At 40.9% G+C, this 23,581-nt stretch overlaps 1 protein-coding gene across 4 annotated transcripts in view; it reads right to left on the bottom strand.

Moving 5' to 3' along the window:
• ankrd11 (ankyrin repeat domain 11) overlaps positions 1 to 23,581 on the bottom strand; it is a 104,894-nt gene that overhangs the window by 68,091 nt on the left and 13,222 nt on the right. For 3 of the 4 annotated variants that reach the window (XM_037094238.1, XM_037094241.1, XM_037094240.1), the window contains exon 2: positions 6,715 to 6,794. The gene's annotated coding sequence lies outside the window, so the exon portion shown is untranslated. Of the gene's footprint in view, positions 1 to 6,714; positions 6,795 to 13,157; positions 13,171 to 23,581 lie in introns of those variants that run through there. The other variant, XM_037094239.1, reaches the window with a different exon arrangement.

Genomic DNA, 23,581 nt, shown 5'->3' with positions numbered 1-23,581 from the left:
CATCAAAGAATGAAAAATATCAATTGAAAATCAAATCAAATCATGGGCCTTAAAGTCAAATCAAATGGTGGATTTGGAGAAAAGCAACACGCTTATATTATTTGTGATGCTACTAAATTGTTTGCCAAGACCGGGCTGTTACCCATGCACAAAGTCTGGACAGAGACAGTTGAATGTTGAGTCTCATTCCCGCTTGTCAAATGCTGATTTTTGGATTGGTGGGTGTCTCCAAACTTGTGTTAGTATTTGATAAATTGAGAACGACCCTCAATCAACTATCATCAACAATCATGCAAAAAGAAAAGGCAACATAGTGAATAAAGCATCAGCTACTCAGTACAGCCCTAACTTAAGGTAGCCAAAAAACATGAGACACAAGAGCCACATATTCCATATATGTAGCTTCTGTACATATATGAAAGTGATGCTAAGGATTAATTAGAATTACAACAAGAGAAAGGAGCGGATATAACTAAACAGAGAGACTTAGACATAAAAAAGGCAATTTCTCTTAAATACAAGGTTCATGTTGATGATGGAGTGAGTAGATGGATACATGGCAATGCATACACCACCAACATCATAAAGCAGCAGTGAGTCTAAAACAGTCTAACCATCAGGTACAGATCCTGTTTGTGCGTGCGTGTATTAACATGTACTTAAGCTTGTGGAAAACAGTGATTGGGAAGAAACTATGACCTCCCAGCAAGAGCAGAAAAAAAGAACTCATGATGAAAGCAAACAGACATCCTGTGCTCATGGCTGAGCAGATATACTAGACTAGAAAGTAGATACTGGAGTATTTTTATCTCATTTGTTTAACCACATTATTTGTATTTATTTTTAGACAGCAGAGGGAGCGTATGTGATACCAAAGATATGCTTACAGTATCAACATTTCTTGGCCAAGGCTTTAGATTTCTGTGTAAAAAAATGCCAATACGATTTTTGATGATAGGTGGCTTTTATGATCCTTATACATATATCCTTTCCGTAACACTGATAAAAATATACAAAACCTTAAAGGTTAATAAATAAGAATGAAATACGCCACATATTTTATCATAGGCAAAAATTGTGTATAAAAATGTAAGAGTTGACCATCTATCAAATCCATACTCAAATAAATAGAGAGCAGCATATCACCAGGGTGACAACTAACTGCTGCTAACTTTAACTTCCATTAGCTAGTTAGCTCAGCTAGCTGTGCAGCTCATGCTAATATTAGCGCATATTAGCTTGTAGCACTGGAGTGTTGGTGTTGTTTACTCAGGCCATCTCTTCTAGAGGTATAAAGTAGCAGGGGGCTAGCTGGTTAGCATGCTAAACTCAGAAGACATCTTTCTGATATTTCTTCCCATTCTATTGATAATTTCACTTTCAAAGAATATTTTCAAATGTAAGCATATTATAATAGCCTCATAGGCACATTATTTAGAAACAAATATACGTCTTGAACACATTATCTACTGAATGTGGTAAACTGGAACCTCACTACAGCTAATACTTCTAACAGCAACAGTGTGTTTGGTCCTGATTTACTTTTCTCCTTTATCATTTCTCTACTGAAGTCCTTTGTCATCTTTCATCATTTTGGTTCCCAACACCTTGGAGGGAAAAATACAGAAATAAAGAGAAAACCTTGAACTTAATGCTGCTAGATGTTGTACAAAATACTGTTGCCATGCACTGCTATTTATCCTTCTCACTCTCACGCCTACGACTTACTTCTACTCACACAGAGTGCTAACTGGTCTGAACCTCCATTACACAGAGCACACTGGCCTCCCACTCCCACCCTACGAACAGTGGCAGGCTGCCAGGTGGGGAAGAGTGTGTTCGTGTGTGGTCGAAACTGCACAAGACAATGGCACAAAAACACAAAATTAGGGAATACTTACAAACCATCTCACAACCTGTCAGCCTAAAGAAATCTGACCCAGACTCTAACTGAACTCTAACCCCCTGTGTCACCGCTGGGTATGCTCATGTGAAACCCCTGGGCAGGGAGTACCACAGAGTACTGCATTGCCCTGCTTCCCATCTCCCGAAACTGTACGACCTATAGCAGACCTCAAATTCCTCTGCCTAAGATGTGAGCTCCCTGCCATTCAGCTTGCTATTAGCGTATTTTGCCGCACTCCACGCCACAGTGCCTCGCCTGTTCCCTGCAAACAGACCCCTTCTATACGGCATCAGTATGCAGCCTGCCTGAGGGGGAGGAGGAGGAGGAGCAGAGGGGAGGAAGAAGGGAAGGCTGGGAAAACAAAGCCTCTATAGTCGTCTCTCCAGCCGGGCCAGGCCGAGCCGCACTAGCGGGGGCGAGTTATGTAATGTGACTGGCAGGGCCCACTTCCCCGTTCAGAGCTGCTGCACACACTAATCCCCACTGAGGAACAAGCCCTGCTTAGGAGGAGGAGGAGGAGGAGACAGAAGGGGAGCTGTGAGGGAAACAGTGGACAAGGTGTGATTACAAGAATTTTAGCCTTTCATCTGCAGCAAATCGAACACACAGACACCTCCCCTCTCAGCTCCTCTGCTGAAAGATAAGACTCAAAATGATATCAGCAATTCTGATGGCTGGACACAGCATATAGGGGTGTAGAGTTTGGTGATATGTCTACATTTTCCAATTGACCACCATCAGCTCAACAACTGTCGATTACCAATACAGTTGCACAGGCGCGGCATGCGCAAGGAACAGGGGAGCCCCCACTCCCCACACTAGTGATGAAAAGGTTAGGGTAAAGATGTATTCCTTAAAAGCCCTGTTAACACAGCTTTCTCATGGCCAGACTGTTGTGCCTTTATACCACCACCAGTTCTACTATAAAAGGTTTAAAGACAGAATAAAGGATTATTGTTGTTCTGCCTCTAAGCTAGGAATCGAGAGAGTAAAGGCATCGAGTAGATGTCTGTGTAAAAAGAGTGAGCTGGCAATGATACAGGACAGGACTGTGACATGTTGATGATATGTTCTGAGGTGACCCAGAAGCTGGAGAACAGCAGCTAGCAGCAATCAGCATCTATCTCAAAAAAAGACGAACAGCAGCCAAGAACACGTGGAAATTGGGCATACATCGAGGTCTGAGAGCTCCACTTACCCTTCAGGCAGAGGACAAGATACACTACCATATAAAAAGGGACAATAAATGATTGTTACTACCATGTAAGTCCATAGTTCGGAGACCACTGCGCTTGCGCATGTAAAACATCACACTAGACATCAATGCTGTTGCGTTGCACGCCACACCTCTTTTGCTAGCAGAAACCCAGCATGCCGCTGTTCTTATGTTCAGTGTAAATAAGCAAAGATAAAGGAGTGTCTTTATGGCAGGGGTATTGCATCATCTCACTGTTTAAAAGGCTAAAGTGATTTAGTTGTCCAGTGCGCCAGTCACGAGAGAAGTGACTCAGTGATGACCCCCACCTCGCCTGTTGTTTAAACGCATACATGTATGCAAGTGTTTGCTATGCTCCACAAGCTAGCTTTTCTAGTCTAATAAATGAACAAAATTAACTCACAAAATGTCACTTAATGATATATTCTGACACATGTTGTCCTTATGAAAAAGAAAACGTACACCCTATGAATTCAGGGGCCTTGTTTCACCAAACTTATACTACCTTAATTGTTCAATCAACACAGAAAAATGCTCTTCAGACTCAACATAAACAACTAACACTCACCAAAACAATCATAGTTAGTCTTTCCACTGTTCCAACAATCACAAACTATGGTTTTTCTCTACATAAGGCCTTAATTTTCTGAGTTAGTTGAGAAAATATTCTCCCTCACTGCCTAACGCTTATTATGCAACAGCTTCAGCTCTAAGATCTTATTCAAGCGTCTTTGCAACAGATTATAGAAAAATGTCTGTGTGAAAGGGCTTCTAGTCACCACTAATTTCTACCACAATTGTACATTATTGTACATTATGGTTTTATCTTCATGCTAAAGCTAGTTGTCAAACCCACATAGAGCCAAGATAGAGAGCAAGTAGACATAGGCAAAGAGGAAGTGGCACCAAGATCATCACATAGTGAAAGAGAAACACAAGAGTGTAGAAGAGGACAAGTGATCAAAGGCCCCTCAGTCTGTTCTGCTAACCACGAAGACCAGGTGGAGGATTTAAAGCAGTTAAAAATAAAAGTCTGATTCTGATTTACTTAGCTGCTTGCCTGGAAACCATGTGACTGGCATCACATGAGGAGAGGGAGGTGGAGAGTGGCAGAGTTGGTGAGTGTGTATGTGTATGTATGTGTATGTATGTGTGTGTGTGTGTGTGTGTGTGTGTGTGTGTGTGTGTGTGTGTGTGTGTGTGTGTGTGTGTGTGTGTGTGTGTGTGTGTGTGTGTGTGTGTCTGTCTGGCCCCCATAGGCACACACACACACAGCATGTACTCCACTCCTGGCACCATAATAAGCTTTGTGATCAGTTTCCTTGGTTTCCACTGACAGTAAGCAGATATAGGCAGCTTGGAGAGGTAAACAGTAACAGCTCTTGCTGGTGCACAGCCACAGGCACACAGACACAAGAGAGAGGCGGGCGGGAGGAGAGTAAGAGAGTCAGAGACATGAGAGAGGGATGAATTTGTGCAGAAGAGGGAGATTAGCCAGTGTTACAGCTGTCGGTTAGAAGTAGATAAAAAGAATTTTGAAAAAATCTTTTCCTATTTAACGTTTATTTGAACCCCAAGATTGATCTTTCCATCTGTGCCTTTTCTCAGTAAACATGTTCATCTGCACTAAATAGTGTGGTTATTTGTTGTAAGTGGCTGAGTAAGGGCTGCAGATTAGAGCCTGCCTGGATATCCGATTCTTTGGGATGATGCTGACACTGATATTAAGGAGTGTCAAAAAAAGTCAACATCGATAAGATGCCAATAAACAAATATTTTTTGTAGTGATTCCTCAAATATGATTTTCAAACACTTGTGACAAAGATGGCAGGATATTTGACATTTGGCAGGATACTGTTCACTAATGAACCGTTTTAGTCTAAAATGACATCTATGTACTGAAACAGTAAACTTCGCTGGGCGAATTACCCTAAGCATCATATTGTCCATTATAATCTCTTAAAAATTAAGCTTTCATATCGATTATCAGAGAACATACACGCCAATACCAATGTATCTCTGATGGGCAAATTATATCAGCCAACTAGTATACTGGTCAGGTTCTAGCACCGACTGTGCAAAAAGGTCTACTGCTAGATAGCTGACTATATCAGCTGCCTTAAATCACATCAGTATCAACCATGAATGAATAGTTACAGTACAACACTGCTGTGACTCCACATTGATAGCCGACTATCTTGTAGTCAACATCACATGAACAAGGGGGACAGACATGCTCCTTTAATGCTTCTCTGGTCATGTTTATTGCACCACCACAGCATGATTGCACCAATCATGAATGCAATGCAAGACTGCTACCTTCAAGTAAAAGCTTATTTGTTGACAGGTATTTGAAAAACTATGTCCTCCATCCAGGTGTGTCGTGTGTACAGTGCCAATAGTTTGGTTGATGTGGAGGCTGTGAACACAGATGATGTCCAATAAATGTCCTGTTGTGCTTCTTATCTCAAATTTGATCAGGATTTTCAGCTACATTCACACTCACTGGCAGAGATGTTTTTGTGCATGTTCAATGCATGTGTGAGTGAGACTGAGAGGGTAATGGAGGGCCTTTATTGGACACATGCTAGTTCGGCACTACAGAAGCTATGACCTACTTTTCACAGTCTCTAACACACACACAAGCACACACATTTGTGCATGCACACGCCCACACCCACGCGCACACACACCCACACACACCCACACACACACACACACACACACACACCCACACACACACCCACACACACACACACACACACACACACACACACACACACACACACACACACACACACACACACACACACACACACACACACACACACAGAGTCGTGCACGCTCTGAAACAGACATACAGCCTCTGACAAAGGGAGAGGAAAGCAGAGGTTAGGCATGCACTAAGCCTGGTTCTTAATACATGCATTCCAGTGGATAGAGTTCAATGCTGCTGTCCTTTCAGCCTGCCTGTTGGTACAAGCCACTCCTGCATACACAGTCTCCTGCATGACTGACAAGAAAGGGTAGAGCCTGATACCTGTAGTATGTAAGCACATGCTGTATGTATACAAGTACACTCAAGCAGAGACCGTTCTTCGTTAACCTGGTTAAAATATTTTTTACAAATAGCACCACACCGGTTGTTTGATCAAACAAGAGGTACTTGAGCTACCTGATGTTCTATGTGCTGCAACAATGACTAATCTAAATAAATTACAAATATATTAGACAAAATTCAGGGCTTCACGTGTCACATGTTCAGCACCAACATTAACTCAATTTTTATACAGCATTATGACTTTTTAAGAGGAGCCACCATTCCTTTCATGATAAAATTAAGTATGCTCAAAAAACATACATAGAGGGAGGATGATAAAAAGATAGACGGAGCAAATGTGACGATTCAGTCCTGTGTTGCTGAGTTTTACAGTAATGCCCACACACATACCATATTTTACAGCAAACCACGAGTTATGTTGCCAGCTCAAACGAATAATGAAAAAATAGCCAGAGAACTTCTTTTTAAGAAGCAAGCGCTTTAACAACAGTGTTTCAATTATTTCTAAAAAGATTTAATTTGTCAACATACCGATTCCATGGCTGTGGGAGAATGTCAGTGGGCTAAAATCCAACTAGAGAAACACCTGCCGCCGCAGAGTCCACAGAATCCTGAAAAACAAGATAAAAAAAGACCAAGCATTAATTACTCGAACAGCAAAAGCAGTTTCATTCCAATGGATGGGTATTGGGGTGGATGCAGAGGGTCCTGTTTCTCTTCCCAGGATCAGTTCTCCCACAGTCCTTACAATGAAAGAACCAGAAAAAGGGGCACTGACTTGCAGTGGGGCATCTGGTCATCATTTCATTCCCTGAACCTGACAATGGGCACTCTAAACTTAATCTTTATCCATAAAAACCCAGTTCTGTATTTGGTCACTGTGCTCCTATATGATCACGATGCATCATCTGAACTTTGTCATGGCCTAAACAGAATGCAACTAGCCCAGAACTCCAGAAGTATGGGCTTATTTTTGACCTACATGCTGATTTACACGCTTATAAGAAAGTAGACAATCTGAAATATTCTATTTTTTCTGATAAGAGCACAAAAGCACTATACATTCCTTTTATGTAAAACTGGGTTTTAAATTATGGAATGTATGTTTTTCTGTTGTTTCTGAGCCCCTAACCTGAGACAATTCTCTATCGTTATGCGTCCGTTAAGTTTTGAAATCTTGAAAAGACTCATAAAAAACAGCCTCTATTTTGTGTTGTCTGGAAAAGACCAAACCACATTAATTTATTGACACCACCAAGCCAATTAACACTGAACAACCGCTCAAATAATCACGTTTGACAGTAAAATACACAATATGTTCAATTTGTGAAGGGAATCCAACTATAAAAATGATGCTTCCATCAGTTCCAATAAAATGATAATAGTGACACTGCACTAGCATGTTTTTAACATCCAGTTGGTTTCCTACTGAACTCTGCAGACAGATATCAGATTTCAAATTCCCTTAATATATTGTATATTGTTTTGTTTTTTTACAATTGGTAAAAAAAACAGCCAACTGGACATACTTCTCTAGTAATATTCATTGCACCTCTCAACACACAAGTCAGCATACTCCTAAGTCCATGAAACTGAGACATGACAGCATGGCAAAGAATGCATTCAACAGATTCAGTAATAAGTTTCACTTTCTTAGCTTTAGTTTAAGTTGCAGTTTAATTATAGAATTAGGACTTAAATCTAGGGATGTGTGATACCACTTACTAACAATACTGATACCAAACCCCAAACCAATGTGTCACTGAACTTTCTCACCAACATCTGAAAAACAGCAATATCTAGCTAGGATGGTTAACATTATGCAATACTGACCACTAGTTGTACCCAAATAAGAGAGGCTATAACAGCAAACTCACTGAGTGTACTGAGTGCGGTTGCCCTTAGAGAATGTGTCCATATCATGAAAGCCAACTGGAGCAAAAGACAACCAAGCCCAACCAGCATCCCAGCCCTGCTCATGTTTCTAACATTCGTGGCCAGTTGCCCTTCCCCCAGTCCCCTCCCAACTATGAGGACAGGGATTTATCAGGATTTAGGAGGCAGAACATGGGGGGTATTTAACAGAGGCCCAGTGTTGGACCAGACTGGTGACATTCCAGTGATTACGGGATCCCCCCTCCCCAAGTTAAACCCACATTTGTTCAATCAATCTGCTTTTAAAGGCATCATAAGGGGACAGAAAACCAACAGTCAGTAGCAACTCACTGTCAGGTTCAACACCATTTAAAAAGAAAGTACTTGCCTGGGAAATGCATTTAACCTGACAAGTGCTTGGTTATTATTTTTAAGTGTTATAATATCAGTAAGACCTGTCTGGAGGGTTTTACAGGATAGAGTACAAAGCTTGATAGCACAGGCAGGGTGGCAGGTGGGTACACGGGTAAGGATTAAGGCCAGACCTCACTGGGTTGGCCTAAGTGGTAAGGAGGATGATGGTTAGATGCGTATTTGTGTTTGTACTGGAGTGGAACCTGTGGGGCTTTCCCAGCGGGAAGCACAGGATTGACGGATTGTAATAATCCAGCCAGGAAGCAGAACACTACCCTCCCAACAGAGTTTTGGAGACAGCATACAGATAATCCCTGTTGATGATCACCTACAACAACTGTCAAGAGACCCAGATTTAACCAAGAATTGCCCACTATAAAAAGCTTGGCTACATCAACAAGCATAACAACAAAGGCAAATTCAGAACCTTTTGGTAGACCAAGGTTAGTCTCAATAGATAAGAGACAGTTACGCGATATGCCATTATTACAAAGGTATTACTGTACAATGAACATTTCTACATTGGCAGGTTGGCAGGCATGGCCTAAGTGGTAAGGAGGATGATGGTGATCATTTCTACATTGACAATGGTCACCAAGTGAAATAAGAGGAGCCAAAATCAAATCACTTTAATTAATAAAGCCCAAAATCACAATCACTTTGCCTCGATGGGCTTTACAATCTGTACAGCTAACGATGTCCTCCGTACTTAGACCCTCAATTTGAATGATGAAAAAAAAATTGCCTCACAAGTAAGAAAACTGATTATTGTCTATTTCAGAAACAATTTCACAGGTGTACCAAGCCTCTTAAGTGATGGTTGATAATTGCATTTAAACTTTGATATTTTGTTATTTCAGGGGATGAAGCTGTGATTTTTCCTACTACAACAGGTCCAGACTGACACTTCACTCTTACTTAACAAAACTCTACAGTGTATCTTCAAACACTCCTATTCCTAGGAACAAGAGGACAACATGTAGGACATTCCCTCTGCTCACAAAAACTGAAATGTCATGGATAACATACTAACAACCTAGGTCAGAATCAGAATCAGTACTCCTTTATTGTCCCACAAACGGGGAAATTTGTTTGCCACAGCAGCCTAAGAGACAGAATATTACAAAAACACAATAACAATAGCAACAAACAAACAATATAATTAAAAAGATAAGAAATATAATGGACTTGTATATACATATAAACATGATATTGCACAAAAATTAGCAGCAGTGAATCTTTATTCAGGTGTAGATACTGAACAGTAGCCATTTTTACCAGCTCTTCACAAGGTCAAATTTAGCTTATTTAAAACACGAGTCTTCACTTAGTCAGGATTGGGCTGTATGTGTTAATCTGTAACCATCAATTTGACATCTACACCCACGTAACACAATGACTCATGGCCAATGGCCAGCTGTGCTGAGGTGAAACAGGACTGGGTAGGAAGTTCTCCGTTCTGCTCTTTTTAAAATTTCTTTACGCAACAATTTCTGTCACTTTCACAGGTGCAACTGAGTGCACCACCAACTGTGCCTTCCAGGAGAAATTTGTGCTTTTTATCATAATATTTGAATCGATATCCAGTCTTCCCTATGATGGCACTCTGCCTTCAAGTCTTGCCATTACATCCGTTTGACACCCTACCGCCACTTGACCACAGTTCCCTAAGAATGTGGTAAAGTATTAATTCAAATGGTACAGATCACAGTAAAACTTAGTTCTAAATAAATGCTCTCACATGCACATACACAGTAACAGAAAAACTACTAAACATTTTTGGGCAAGCATGTTCCAGTTGCTTTTATCAGCATTAATTGGAGGAAGTGTCAAACAGAACTGTGCTGATTAGAGGTGGGTGAAATTATTGATTAATTAATGCACTGCAATATATTTTTTCCCAATTTAATATCAATTCAGAAAATCCTCTGAATCAATTCAGGCAAGCAGCGGCCCCTGACCACCCGCTGTTCCTCGCCAGATGCCTCTCGGTCCTCGCCTCCAGCAGCTGGAAGCGCCTTGCTGCGACCTCGCTCGAGGGTTGAAGGGTGATGCGCTGCGGAAACACCGTTGGAGCTGTGGAGGCGTGTAGCCGATGTCTGATGCACCGCTCTTTCGGAGACTATAAACTGCCAGCGCAGCCGGTCTCACCCTGGCTGCTACATCGTGCGTCCATGGGTAGCACTCTCCTCCGGGGAGAGAGGGGGGTACAGTGTTAACGTTTTACCCCCTTGCGTCGAGCCGGAGGGCGTAGGGACCGCGGTTATGTTTATGTCAGACAAAAAAATAGCATGCAGTCCCAGAAACAATGGCATTATCTTAGCTTAACTATGGTTGCACCATTTTATATCTAAACACATTGTGTGCCTTTGTTTAAATTTCAATTCGAACTAGAACTTCCTCGAGGAAAGATTTATAATTTAAGATTACTTACTTTTATCTAAAAAATATCAACAGGTACTCTAATGAATTATTTCTTTATTACTACTTATTACTGAATCGATATCGAAGCATTTAAATCGATATTGAGTTGAATCAATAATGAATCGAACTGCGACCTAAAGAATCAAAATTGAATCGAATCGTCAGGTGCTTTACAATACCCAGTCCTAGAGCTGATGAAAAAGTTTTGAACTACCCAACTTCTTTACAGGACTGGAGTAGCTGCTCACTGGGTGGCATTGAAAGGCTCCTTAGTAACTGTTGCTTCCTGACTAATTAGCTTTGACTAAGCTACACCATTAGAGAATGACAGGATGACACATATGTGTAGAACACACACAAAAAAATTGTGACAGGACAATTTTACACAAAACATAGATTATATATGCAATCAGATTAGTCATAAGAAAGATCAAAAATGGCGTGCACAAGCGTTAAAAAACTGGCACATGCATTTCCAATATAATCTATATAAGCCACATAACATAAATTCAAAAGACTAATTCAGTGGAGCTGATTATCATGTCAAGACCCTGCCATAAGTTGGACTCAAAAACACTGCCTCCAAACAATGTGGGGCAGAGGCTCAACATTAACATGCATAATTTCAGCAATTTTTTCAGTTCTGCATCACCATGACAACATGTCTGCATATTTAATTCATCTGCATGTTCAATGGACATGTCCCTGTTATCTAACAACAGAATAACATGTCCCTCTTATCTAACAGCTGAAATATCAGCAGTGTGTTTTAGAACACTAAGCTCATCACAGTGTTGGAAGTGGTGCGAACTACTAGTGAGGAACACGACAGTTACAACAGGTGAGCTTGCACATGTGTGTAGTGAGGGAGCTTTCCTACAAGCTTTTCAAAACACTGCTGTAAGTGAGACTGGTTCCAACAGAGACATTCACAAAAAACGGAGGCCTTGGCTGATGCAGACAGACATGATTGCAATAAGGATAAATGTGTTGACTGGAGCTCAGAGAATGGTATTGCAAATGTTTCAGTGACTGCATTTGGTTGCAGTGACACTGGAATTATTGCTAATTGGTTTAGCTAACTGTTGAATCAGCTGTCTCAGCACAGCAAAGGTCCCACTATTTTAACCTACAATGACTACATACACACCAATACATTTTTGTTTTAAAATGCATAACTATTGCTATGTTTACACCTGGCATTCAGACTACTACGGCATCACAGAAACTTTTCTAGGACTTCTGAAATCACTGCTCCGTTTTAGTTTGAAAACTGCCCTGATTCATCATTCCCCTTTTCTGAAAGAAAAACAACAACATTTAATTCAGCATAGGTAATGAATTACAGGCGTTGCTGACCCATTTGTCTATTCAAGCAAGAACACAAATTCAAGCTGTGTGTAGTTAAATTCTTAATTTATAATGCTACTCCTGCCTACATGTGACAGTTCCCATATCCAGAGGGCTTACCACCCCTACATGAAGCTCTGTTGTTTAGATGGGTGAGGCCAGGAGGAACCGATGTTTGGTGGGATCAATTTTATTGATGAAGTTTCAGTCCTTGGCAAATGTCAAGAAAACTTTTGAATGTCAGAAAAAAACCCGATTATGGATGGAGATAGAGATTAGATCTGAAACAGTGCTAAAAAGCTCATCTGGACAGAGATTGTTTTGTAATGATTGATCATTTAAAACAGAGTTTCAAAACAAAAATGTAGTTGTGTGGATGTAGCTTATGACAAGAACGTACTGAATGCTCCACAGCCCAACATGCATGGTTATGGTATCAGGCTTAAGAGCTGAGGTGACACAGAGGAGATACATGTTAAATTTAATGTGTGAAATATACATACCAAAGCCATCAGGCCACTAACAACATTTCCAGGTTGGCAAAAACCACATTACAAGGAGACCGCTGGTTCTATAAGCATGACCACTGGTGACACATGCCATTTGTGTGTGTGCAAACGAAGGAGGACTCCCCTCTGTACAGTAGGATTAAGGAGGACACAAGGGGCTCTAATGCTGGCTTCAGGACACAGCCATCTTTTGTCCTGCTTCTCTGTCAGCTGGCATCTGATTACAGGAAAAGCTTCCATTTCCACAAACTGGTATCACTGCTTCATTCTATATAGGAAATTTGGACCATACAAAACACACCCCGGGGCTACAGAGAACCTCTCCAGTCAATCCTGTCTGGCTGGCCTATCAGAGAACAGATCAGAGCCAGCTGAAAGGTGACCTGGAACACGAGCACTGACCTCTGTCTGATTTCATAAAGCGTGGCCTCGTACACATCATGCAGGGACATTAATTCACACTCACACTGCAGTCTTTGCAGCCAGTAGATCATCTCTAACAAAATTCAAAATTCACAGGCAAGCTGAATTGTGTGGAGTTCATATACAGGAAGAAAAAAAAAAATCAAAGCAAGACAAAACTGAGATGTAGTGCTGCTGGTCTTGACGAAATAAAGCACGTTTACCCACCACAGCCCAATCACAGAGCTTGTATTATTCTCTTAGCTTTAAGTTGAGGGAAATCAATGACAATGTGGTAAGAACAACTTAGGCAATATCAATCGAAATGAGACTACGGCACTATGAGAAAAAATGCAGTGCCTCTCTGTCGACACAGTGGGGGTGACAATGCAGAAAAATGCAGAGCTGTCCAGCATAAAAATTAACATGACTCGACTTTTGTTGGAAAGCTACAAGACCTCACTCAGCAGGAGCTGCATTGGCCAAACATGTGCAGGCGTACACTTCTGTTAGATTGCTTAATGTGTAAGGTGAACTTCAAAAGGAACTGTACATACTGTAAGTTTAGCTGCTGTTCATTATATTTGCTTTTAACTTAAGATATTCAGTGAATGAAAGACTGCCAATATTTTAAACAAGCATGTTAGTCAAATCAGAATGAGGGCTCAAACGTAAACAACCTCCCAGGGCCAATTAAGGACTCTGCTATATCACTTACCCCCATGTTGGTCCTGCTTTTCTTAGCTAACCCTTTATTGGTTGTCCTATACACTTGTAGGGGATTAGCTGATGACTACTAAAATGCAGTCATGATTGTCCTTTGGTGCAGTGTTTTGGCATGTCATAAGTAACAAAACTCAACGATCGAGCTATTCAAGCTGGACTTCCTGGATTGTTGTTTATCTCACCACAGTGTTTCCTCGACACTCATTCAGGAGTCTGACCCCACAGTAAGAACATTACCATCACAGCTCAATAAAATAGGAAACTGGATGTTGTAATCCAGATAACAAAATACCGACAAGCGTAAGAAGCCATTTAATCAGGATTAGTTTGCCAAAATTAACAATATCACTGCTGCAAACCCCCCCATAAAACCTACAAAGACAGATATGGAATGCATACCAAAAATGACCTACTATTACCACTGCAAAATAAATACAAAGGAAATGTTGCACCAGTACCTGTAACAACAACCCCGAATAATCGTAGCCCCATACACATTTCAAGACAGGACTGATTGTTATCTGAACGCCCACTAGGTCCTTACAAAGACAAGGGATTACTAACAAGCAACATTTCCTGCTGAATAAGGATGAAGCTGATCACATGCCTCCAGCATATAGGACATGCCTCCATAATATCTAAATCTACAAACAGAATTGGTAAAATATGTGTCCATAAATAAGGCTGCATAGTCATGTCATTTGTCAATATACAATAAAATAACAATTATCTAGATATGGGCCCTTTCCACTGACACTTTTGGCCACATGTTTCAAAACATGCCACGCAGATTTGCTTTTCCAAAACCAATTTAACCGTGCCAGCATGAGCCAAGCCATGCCAGGTACTACACTGTCCAGAGTGGGGCCAAATAACGCACGGCCGGCCTCTAAGCAGGCTGCAGTGTTGTGCTTCAAGAAGGAATTTGGGATGCGGTCTATTAAGGATATTTTATTACTGGACACAGTGTTGGAGGTGGAGCCCTGTTCATTCCTATGAAAGTTGCTCAGTGGTGTTTTGAGACCAGATTTCCAGGCTATGAAAATACCTGGATCGCCGACTGGGCCGGCTAACTTCCAGTTAAATGTCCAGATAAATTAAAAGGGGACAAACTGTTTAATCGGGCGGCTCTTCTAGACTTTGCAAATGTTATTGGACCAAATGGCTCAAATTCTGACAGTGAAACTACTCATTTTGCTGGGATTGTGACGATCAAATAATGAATTAACTTTTTACAGATGCTTCTTTCACAATGGTTCTATTGTTGTTCACTCTTCTGTTACAACTGTTTGCGGCATTCCTAATGTGGAACGTAATATTGGTGACATACAATGCACCGCTTCAGATCGAAGTCTGATGGGCTGTCTTGCCTGCGAGAAGTGGGAATGGGGTCAACAGACTTTGTAGCAGGTTTACTAGCATTTAAGAAACGGTGTGGGCTTGCTACTTTTCGATATTTTTTCGATAGTTTACCGTTTCATCATGTTCACTTTCAACTGTTTCAAGAGTTGTGTTAATTTACTACTGGAGAAAACCCAACATTTTCAGATTTTCCTTCCTCAAGAAAAAAACAGTTAAAGAGACAAAAAAAAAAACAGAGGACTTTATTTTTAAAAATTCAACACTAACTTAGCAGAGTTTAGTGAGCGGCAAACAATGCAGGAAGGAGAGTATTAACAACTGCTCCACTGAGCACTATTTGAGACAAGCATGGCATTAAAGACATACCTTCAAATTGTTAGCCCTGTTATAATAAAAACACGAATCCCTGCTGTGTTAATCTGATTTGCAGAGTCAAACCAAGTCATGCCAGCAAATATGTATGGAGAAGCTGTAATAGTGCTAGTGTTTTTGACACATTAAAACATTTCATATATAGTCTGATAGTTAACATTTCAATGTATGTAAAGAGCAAGAGACAGGCCCAGTGAGAGAGCAAGACAGCTGAATGGTGCTTGTAATTAAGCAAATAGAGATAATGAAATGTTTTAAATCTGATAAACACATTTGAGTGTTTAATTTCGACTGTAAAATAATGCATTACAAAATATTGTGCTAGACTGATAAGAGGGGGATTTGCCTATAGTATCTAGGGAGGCTGGCTGTCACTAGAGAGCTCAGATGGTTAGTGCAGTGCTGTTGACGATATACCCATCCCTATATAAATGTCTGAGCTCTTAACAAAATAAACAATAGGAAGCAACAGCAGCTCAGTATACCAGCCTGGGTTTGGCCTGCAGTATGTCAAAGCATCAGGTATCAGAGCTTATTGTAATATCTCCACTAATTAGATTCAGTCATCTGCTCCTCTATGCTCGAACACTGGAGGGGAAATCTGACACTGGAGGGTGTGGGGAGACAGCTGGGGGGAGGGGGGAGATCGGCCGGGGGGAGGAGAGAGAAAAAGAGATGCACACCACACCTCTCCTCTTCAAAAACATCTACATTATTGATAAAGCCTGGCTTCTGCAGGGAGGGACCACAGCACACCGATCCTCCATATCTTAAGCATGAGCAACCAACACAGACAGCACATTGGCAGCTCTATCCGAATCGGTTTACAAAAAGGACGCCCACATTAGTGCCAGAGATAAAGCATCAGCATAGAAGACGGCAGTTAGAGTTATAAAAAAAAAAAAAGCAAAAAAAGCAAATGCAGCAAAGAGTATGAGAAGTGAGGGTTAACAGGGAGCAGGTGGTTAGGAAAAACAAGGCAGAATACAAAGATAAAGAAGGTGAGTCTGTCAGATGGCCGGGATGAAGGGGAAAGAAGCTGAATAACAAACCTGCTAAATAAAAGCCTGATATTAAATGAAGGGAGAGAAGTGAGGGGAGGAAGAGGAGAGGGGAGGGATGAGGGCTGCAATGAGAAGGCAGCAGCAGCAGCAGCAGCAGCAGCAGCACTCGTGACACAGTTAGCGACAGCGCTTGTTTGTTCGGGACTGCTCAGCTCACTCGTTCAGCTCCACTTGCTACGAATCTTCTGCTGTTGTCAAGGTAACAAGCTCTCTGGACTGGGAAAAAAAATCTTCACATTCAAAAGATGTCTTTTCAAATGCTGGCCTTAACCTGAAGCTTGCATGTGTTCTTAATATACAGCCTGTGCAACTGAAGGCATCTTCAACTCCGCTGTGCAGCTAAGACAAATGCTTCTCTATTTTCCATGGAATTTGAACATTACTGTAACTTAACACTGTGAGTGTTTTCAATGATGTAGCTGGAACCAGAGCAGTTAGAACATTCATACTGATGCTGTTTAGAGTTTCTTTATCAAATTAATTAATTGCAATGACTACTAGGCATCAACGACACAGAAGCTAAACCAAACAGTCTTTGCCCAGGTAACTACAGTCCTGTCTGACTAGGCGAAACGGCCACAGAATTCGCATAATACAAAATGAAAGGTACAAACCAAAAAGCAGGTGAGTTGTGCTCACATATACGCAAACAAAATGACCAATTACAGCGTGGGCAGGAAGAAAAAACATCTGCAGTCCAGCAAAAGCTGGTGTGTCCTTAAGTCCTTAAGTATGTTACGCTCTGATAAAGTCCAATTCAAAGATGATTTAAGATTTCTCTTAAAATTAATATGCAACTCTATTAGGACTTTACAAATGAAACAATGGTGCTCCACAATCAACCTTCAGTGTTGCACTCACAAAAGACAGGGCTAAAAGCATGTCAGCACACGTAGTACCATGGTATTATACCTATGATAGATATCATTACCTAATAAAGTAGCCCTAATCGGCCTGCCACGACAACTACTTTTGTGCAGGATTAGATATATTTGCAAGACTATTTCATTGTCTTATTAGGATCATTTTATTTATTTGTGGAACAACACTTTTCTATCATGCTTTAGCTCACTGTTTTTACGAATGTACAGCTCCTTTTCTGCTTTTCCAAATCTTTTTATGTATGACTATACACATTGTGCATAAACAAGTAGCAATGGCCAGAACTGATGCAAAAACACAAACCTGCACTGATGTGCCAAATCACATCAACACCCTATCTAAAGCTTCCAATAATTACAATTACCAAATATTTTCACTTCAGCCAAGAAGGTTATGTTTTCAGTGAACAGATTTCCATGACACTTTGATAGGGGACTGGTCTTAGCTTAGCTTAGACTTAGTTTCGGTGCAGATGTGGAATGAGTTGCTTAAATAAAAGGTTGCTTGTACCTGTGAGTGAGTATTATATGATGTGGACAGAGAGCCAGATCTAGTGGATTTAACTATGTGTTATTTAATACTGGATTAGGCTTAATTAAATTTCCAGGGACTTGTCAGAGGTTTGCGCTTGACTGAGTACCATTCCAGTTATTTTTGTCTGTACTGCATATCATTTATTGTGTAAAATGTCAAAAACATTGACAATGTCTAATCTATCACAAGTCACCAGAGCCCAAGGTGACGTCTTCAAACTGTTTATTCCATGTGTCAGGTGGTCAAACACCCAAAGGTATTCATCCATTAACAATGTTAAGAAGCAAGCAAGTAAACAGCAAACATATCCTTATTTCTTACATAGTAGAAGAGTGAAAATTTCCTTAACAATATTAGGTTGTTTTTTATTACATTTTCTGTCAACTGGCAGCTCAAACAACACACCAATCATTTCTGCACTCATGCTGTAGCTCTTGAACTGAGAAAAGCTACCAAACAGTGGTGTTAATGTCACATAGGCCCATGTCATAAACTGAACCCGCAGCACTGCTGGTATTAAATATGTGTCACGTCCAAAAACACACTTCCATGTACGATGCACATCAGAAGAGCCTCTCTTATTATTTTCTATACAAACCTACACTTCAGTGTCGAAGAGGCGTGGGTTGACGTGGGTGGACTTGCTGCCCTGCAACAGAATATGCCACTGTCGTATCTTACGCATAAACACTGGCTGATGCTCCTGAACAGAAGCAGTTCTTTTCAGACTATCAATTGGCACATCCCTGCTACTCTGCACTGATTATTTCTCTTGTCAGGTGATAAGGATAATAATATACCAGGGTAGAGGAGTACTCTGATTTGCTGTATAAATGGCCTAAGTGATGGAATGTAATAGCTAGAAAATTGTTAAAGCAACCCTTTCCATAGCTTTGGACTATTAAATATTTTCAGGCACGCATTCTCGCTGATGCCGATACATATACTCTGCAGCGTTGTGAGGACAAATCAACAATATATATTTTTGTCCCCAATCATGAAACTGCAAATTAAGCCAAATAATGGGATGCGGCACTTCGGCCTCTGCCAAAAGTGGACAAAAGTTGTATCATATTTGACTAGAAAAGTGTTATTCAATCATCATGCAATTCAATATCAAATGTTTTTAACAATGGCATTATACACTAAGTGCAGTCCAGCCAGCCTGTTCACTGACACTGATTTGATTTTCTATCAAGAAAGCTCGCTCTGTCACTCAGCCTCACACACACACACACAAACAACCTGAGCATTTCCACCGTTCTGCCATTTGTCATTTTCTGTTGCCATGGTTGCAGAGGAAGACAGTGCTCTGTGAATATTGGAAATGGAGGAGTAGCAGCACATGGTACATTATCAACATAAACACCCGCACATGCTCTAACGCCACAGAACAAGTCAACTGTGTTGGTTCTGAAAGCCTGCGGCCATCCGTTCACCCACACAATTCTCAGCGAGTTAAAAAGTAATCATTTAATAAATATCTCCAGCTGACACACATCGTCCCCACACATATTAAATCATGTATCTAGCTACAAAGCCAGCGCTCTCAGATTCTATTAATGCATAGTTGTTATTCAAAATACAACATGTTCCTTTAAAATATGCAGCCAACATGACCCGTAGTGTGGATCCACAGTTTAAATGTGGCATCGTGTAAATTCCCCAATATATGAAGGCACAGTCATCAGCCAATATTTCAGAAACAGAAATTGTTAGCTAGCTAGCCTGCTGCATGAGCGAGTGTATGCGCATCATGCATGATGCCACTGCCACCTTGACAAGGAGCCATTTCAAACCTTCCTCATATTCTGCTGGGCTTTACTGTCAGTATGCCTCCTCTCCCCGATTGACAGGCTTGAGCCACACACAAACAGCTCCTCTCAGAGATTTCTCATTTGGTCCTCATTGGAAAGCTGTCGGAATGCCAGAGCGGGGTGCGCATGAATTATACCAGTATGAAACTACTGCAAAGTGTACAGAGTGGGAAAATCGCTATGGCAGTCTGTGGTTATGCCTCTAGAGATTTGTCACTGACAATAAACATGCTATATGACACCTGAGGCCACCAGAGTATACTTGAGCTACTACAATAAAAACTGATTCCCAATGAGGGCTGTATACCATGAATGTATACACACCCATGCAGCATGAGTGTGTATGTTATTTTTTTTCTCTCACTCCAAGGAGTGGAAAGATCACACAAAGGGTCTGATGCTGATGCAGAGGGCTTTGATTCACAGATGAAAAGCAACTAATAATAACTGCAGCGATGTGCACACTAGGGCAGAAACATAGATATGGTGTGGACAATGTAATGCAATACAAAAACAGACTATTGTCAAAACCAAAAGAAATGTAAGTTATACATGACACTGGGACAGCAGCGGTAGTATTACATGACAGGACAGAATATTACAGCTGGTTTGTATGTGCACAAGTTCTGGAATCATGTGCGTTGTGGTAGGGCTGGGCAATAAAATGTTCTCCATTTCATGATTTTCCACAATAACAATGATAAAAGTCTGTTTTCCGCTACCTTCTGGCTCCTCCCATTCACAACAATTCAGAATGACGGTGTCGAGCCAAACACAAGAAAAAGGAGTGGCCCGACTAGCTTAACCGAATGTGAGGACAGGTCACACCACGTCACTTATTTGGAAATAGTTTTCCTGCCTGAAGTCTAACAAATGACAGGGCAGCATAAGCTCATTACCACTATCATAACCACTAAGCTCATTTCAGCAGGTACCATCCCAAACAGTACTCCGAAAGCATGGGTTTGTGCTATCATGATAGCATCAGCCTCTCTGCAAGTAGAAAATTTACCAGCCACCACTGCTTCTACTAGTCAAACTTCACTTCAATAACCAACAACTGCCGCTGCTTTTTCAGCCATTGCCCCATATGAGAAGAAACTAAAGCGATACAAAGACATAACAAGTGCAATGACATACTGCACCGATAAAAATATGATAAGCACAGTTTAAAAACAGGGAAGCAAGAGGCTAATGACAGTCATGGATGCTAAGTACATTCTGCCAAACATCAGTCCCTCAGCTGTCCGCAGATCATTTTATTTATTCAGTGTTTAACATATAGCCATTTGGTTGGTTGGGTCTGCTGAATGTTTGTCATCTAGTATCTGACAATATATAATTGTATTTCATAAACCATAAATAACCATCTGGTCTGTTTTGGGTTCTGTCCTATGGAGAATACTCTTAAAACTGTAAATTCAACATTAATACTGTTGTTAAATATATGTCTTTATATTTATCTATGTATATGTGTATCAATATAAAAAAACATATCATGATAACACTTTTGGCAATATCACTGAGCCCTATGTTGTGGTTCTCCAGATACTCGATTTCACCTCTTACTTGACACGTATGTTTCTACCCATTTGCTTCCTAGTTGAATCTATGGGAATAGATTTTTTCAGGAACAAAACAAGAGAAATACAGTCAGTCAGGTATACAGATTGTAATTTGAAAGAAAAAAAATTTGCGAGTATCATACTGGACTTCACATTAAGGTCTATTAGCAAAGAAAAACTACTTGCTGACTATGAATATGCATATTCAAATTTTGGACAACCAACAGAGTTCAGCAGACGAGAGGAAAAATACCATGGCTGCCCTCGTGTGCGCCTAATTTACGATGATTTTTGTAAAAGGAGGAAACAAGGCAAACCGTTAGGTCCAACGCCCTTAGCTTCCTGCAAGCAGTGCTTCCTGAGGAACCAGGGCTACTGCATAGAGGTGGGGATGTGGGAGGAGACTGTTAGAGAGCGAGGGGAGAGGGGAGACGAGCATGCGAGGATGCAGATAGAAAGTGGTAGCAGAGGAGGAGAGAGAGCAGAGGTGTCGGTGGGTGGAGAGACAGAGGAGGACAAGGGGAGAGTCGAGCCAAGTGTGTGAGGGTGCAGCATAACAGCGCACCAGAGGGCTGAGTTCAGCAGACAAGCTAATCCGTCCGAGAGTCACAGGGGGGTGATATGATGAAATTTAACGGACATTGGTATGTTGCACGTTCCTACAAGGAGCACATGTGTGTTTAGTGCAAGACAGATATGTGGAGAGCATGAGCAGTGAACAGACCTGCATACATCAAAGTCAACAGGCAGGAACAGGAGGAAGAGCCAGCAGGCAAAAGAATAGTCCAAGGGACACTTGACCTCACTCGTTTTTATGGTGGTGGACTCAAAACCCCTACACCACATCAACCACCCAATCCAAATTTAGCCTTGTATTGCTAAATAATTAAATAGGAAAAACATTCATAATAGAACAGCTGTAGCTTTAAATAGATTTAAATTCTGGAAATATTCTGCAAAAGAAATATTCGTTCTAAAGCACTCAACAATGGTGCTGTGTGACGCTACTTGGCAGATCAAAACTGTGGGGCACTTAATGAGGTATGACCAAAACATATCTTCTGACACATAATGGTGTGAAATTAAATGCTTACAGGAGAATATGTGCCAGTTAAAACTCTCAGGACATATGTATTTTCAACTCACAGAACACTTAATGTTGGGAATCCAATATCCTGGCATGAAAAAGGCCATTTTAATGCAGAAGGACCCCAAACTCTTGATACTGTTTTTATTACTGTGTTGTTTGCCAATTATCGGACAGGTGTGATTTTCAGATGTCATAGACCATGGAAGTGATACTTCCAGATTCTACAAGTTAATTGCACACTGTGCATAAAGAAATGGGGCATCAAATTTCCCTGTTTGCAGGACAAATAATGGACACAAATACTGATTCTGATTAAAAAAATGCATTCAAAATAAATATACCCACTTAAGGAAAGAACAAGCAGTAAGTTATACAGAATAGGTAGCACTTGTTCTAAAAAAACAGAGGCAAAAACACTGGTATGATCCTTTAACTGCAAACCCTTTTCTAAGAAAACTGTACATTCAAAGAGGCTATGCAGTGATTGTGGGTGAGAACTGGCTTTGCATAGGTAATGAGGAAGAATAAAAGACTGTCCTACATCCACGCCAGAGATTACACTGCTGGCTGCTGTATCTATAAAAAGATCCACTGCAGGGAGTATGAGTGACACACACACACAACCACACACACACCCTCACAAACCCACACAGATGGGCACAAAAACAAGACAGTATATTTATAGGAAAGAAGATTCTAGTATCAAAACAACTTTAAAAGATCAGCGTCTGGTTAACTCTAGTCACCCAATCACAGATCTGTGACTATTCCAAGCCTTGGCAGGCAAACAGTGAAATGTTGGAGAGATTATTGGTAGCTCCAGGCCAACTTCAAATGTCTTTTATATTTCCTGTTCTTCTATTTTTCCACTTCTCATTTAGACTGCTTCCTTTCTGGGCAAAACAAATACCTCACATAAGTGTCTTCACAAATTGATGTGGGAATTCAACGTGGATGAGCAAGTCTAGATACGAGGGCCTGACACATGTTGGCCTGTAGCTTTAAGAACTGC

The sequence above is a fragment of the Acanthopagrus latus genome, chromosome 4 (genome assembly GCF_904848185.1).
Source record: "Acanthopagrus latus isolate v.2019 chromosome 4, fAcaLat1.1, whole genome shotgun sequence".
NCBI lineage: Eukaryota > Metazoa > Chordata > Actinopteri > Spariformes > Sparidae > Acanthopagrus > Acanthopagrus latus.
Note: the sequence above shows the minus strand (reverse complement) of the source record. Positions and strands in the feature narration are given on the sequence as shown.